The sequence below is a fragment of the Antrostomus carolinensis genome, unplaced genomic scaffold (assembly GCF_000700745.2).
Source record: "Antrostomus carolinensis isolate BGI_N321 unplaced genomic scaffold, ASM70074v2 scaffold29466, whole genome shotgun sequence".
Taxonomy (NCBI): domain Eukaryota; kingdom Metazoa; phylum Chordata; class Aves; order Caprimulgiformes; family Caprimulgidae; genus Antrostomus; species Antrostomus carolinensis.
In genome coordinates, this window is record NW_010324436.1 from 1 (window position 1) to 2,977 (window position 2,977).

Here is a 2,977-nt window from a genome sequence, read left to right on the forward strand (position 1 = left end):
TATATATCTGCACATATGTATGTATATTTCTAAAGCCAAAGGCTGCCCAGGTCTGTGATGGCTTTATGGCCACGGTGTTGATGGAAAGGGCTACCTTTGCCCACTGGTCACCTTGTCTCCCCTCAGGTGCAGATGGCCTGATGGGCATCTACGGAGCCTTCGACCTCAAGTACTCGGGCAAATACAACAAACACGCCCAGGGCTGGATGAGCAGCCTCCAGTGCCAGCTGGTGGGCAGCCTGGCCATGCTGTCCTCCGAGGTGTCAGTCCTGCTCCTGACCTACATGACCCTGGAGAAATACTTCTCCATTGTTTTCCCGTTCAGCCACCACAGAGCGGGCAAGAAGCGGACCATCTCGGTGCTCGTGGCCATCTGGCTTCTGGGCTTCTCCCTCAGCATCATCCCCCTGTGCTGTAGGGAGTCCTTTGGGAACTACTACGGGAGGAACGGGGTGTGCTTCCCGCTGCAGTCTGACCTGGGTGAGCGGCCCAGTGCCCGGGGCTACTCTGCCACCATCTACCTGGGTAAGGCCACCTCAGGGCTTGGGGATGGGATGATGTGGGGCAGGAGGTCCCTGCTCCAGCCTCACCCCAGAGCTGGCCAGGGCCATGGGCATCCCTGGGCTGAGTGGATTCAGGACTAGCTGGGGCTGCTGAGATGTCTCTGCCCCCTCTAGTGCTAAGAGCAGGAGTTGTCCCGCTGCCGCTGGCCGTGCCATCGATCCCAGAGGTTTGCACTTTGTGCTCAGAGCAAGATTTCTTCCTCTTCAGGCTTGAATCTCGCAGCCTTCATCACCATCGTCTTCGCCTACTCTGGCATGTTCTACTCCATCCACGTCACCGCGTCCAGAACAGCAGAGAGAGGCGTCTGCTCCCGGGAAGTCACCATCGCAAAGCGGTTCTTCTTCATCGTCTTCACGGATGCTCTCTGCTGGATACCCATCTTCCTCCTCAAGCTGCTCTCCCTGTTGCAGGTGGAAATACCAGGTGAACCCCCCTTCCTTGCGGGCCCTGAAACAGAGCCCAGTGCTGGCTGCTGCCCACCACACGTCCCTGGGTCGGGGGGACCCCTCAGTGTAGGTGCTGCTGAGTTTGGAGCTCTTCACCCACACGTGGGCTGCAAGGGGAGATGGACAGTGTTATTGGTTTCCCTGGGCTCCTGCTTCCCCCCATCAGCAGTCCTGATGCCCCGTGGGATGTTGCCCTTTCAGCTATCGAGCCCCCCTCAGCTGCCCAATGTCATGTCCTTGTTGGCACAGGCACCATCACCTCTTGGGTGGTCATCTTCATCCTGCCCATCAACAGTGCCTTGAACCCCATCCTCTACACCATCACCACCACCAGCTTCCAGGAGAAGGTGAAGGGCTGTTTGCAGACCAAGCAGCTGGAGCTGCACGAGTCCCACAGGAGCTTTACCCTGGTGACACTGCAGACCAGCAGCACCTGACCCTTCCTGGTGGCACGAGGATGCCCACAGCTCCCCAACAGCCGGGCACTGCCTCCAGCCCCGCGAGAAAGCGCACAGCTCATGGCTGGGATGCTCCTGCATCAGAGCATCTACGAAGCATGAAGGTCTCTGCATCAGCCAGCACATCTCGTTAGTACTTTATTAATTACACAGATGGGAAGAGCAGCCCCCATCCAAGTCAAACAATCTGTTGCAGTTGCATATGATACAAAACAGAAGTCCCTTAAATACAAAATACACGTCTTGGAAGTGAGCATCACCTGGCGCTGAGCTCTGCCGCTGGAGTTATATATTAATATTCCAACTGTACAAGTATTTATAGATAGGGAAAAAAAGAAACATTTTAAAAAATATTAAGAGAAAAATCACTCCCCCAAACGTTAGTCATAATTTTATATATATATATATAAAATATATATATAACAACACAGAATCGGGGCTGGGCTGCTTTTTTTTTTTACCAAAAAGAGCGACAGAGAGGAGGGGTTAGATTAAAACTGACACTGGGAATCGCTCCCATGTGTGGGTTGTGTTGCCTTCCAGTTGGAATGATGTCTGGTGACTTGGGTCCCTGCCTGAAGGGAGAGACCAGGTCAGGTCCTGGGTGCTGTGAGCTGGGTCTCCATGGAGGAAGAGGGAGGGATGGGAAGGGGAATGGATGTCTGGCTCTGCACCCAGGACAGGGATGGGCTCTGCCACCTGCAGCTGCCCAAAGAGGGGCAAATCAGGAACATCTGCACCTCCTTACTGAAGCAGCCAGCGGGGACTGAGCCTGGCCCAGGAAGCTGGCAGATGCTTGCCCCAGTTTGGGCCACCACACTTCACCTGCAGTGAGTTGGGACGAGGACAACCCAGCCTTGGCCAAAGCTCTCAGTGCAGTGCAGCTGGTGCTGGAGCTGCTCTGTCCTCTCTCCTCTCCAGGATGGTGCAACATGAACCCCAACAGAGCAAGGAGCTGGGAGCTGCAGCACTGGCCCTGTCCCTCTCTCCCATGGTGCCTCCTCGTAACCAGCCCGGGGGGGCATTGTCCCCTCCCAGCTTATAGTCACCTGCAAGGACAACTCCTCTGGGGCTCCAGCCCTGTCCTGCCCCCTCCAAAGGATGGGGAGGCTGGTTCCAGGGATGGGCTTGGCTTGGGACATCGTCCATCCAGCCCCCACTGACACCCAGTGCCCAAGAGGGCTTTCAGCAGAGTAAGAGCAAGGGACGGGACTTGGGGCTGCTGCTTCTCCTCTGAAACTGAGCACCAAAGGTGATGGCAACAGGTTCCTTCTGCCACTCGACAAAGGCTGGCACTCGAGGCACACCTCAGTACCCAGACATACCCACTCCTCCCGGAACAACAGCCTCTTCCACCACCAAACTGGCTCTCTCAGTGCTGCTGGGTGACACCACACTCAGCCCACCCTTCACCCCCCGACACAGCACCCTGGCCATGGCATCACCTCCCCCCTCGCTTCTCCTGCTTCACTCCACACACCTTCACCCCGCGGCCGCTCCCGGCTGGCA

General features: G+C 56.5%; 1 pseudogene; it reads left to right on the forward strand.

Moving 5' to 3' along the window:
* The first annotated feature begins 126 nt into the window (after positions 1-126).
* On the forward strand, positions 127-1,447 carry LOC104527281 (relaxin receptor 1 pseudogene; annotated as a pseudogene).
* The last annotated feature ends 1,530 nt before the right edge of the window (positions 1,448-2,977 follow it).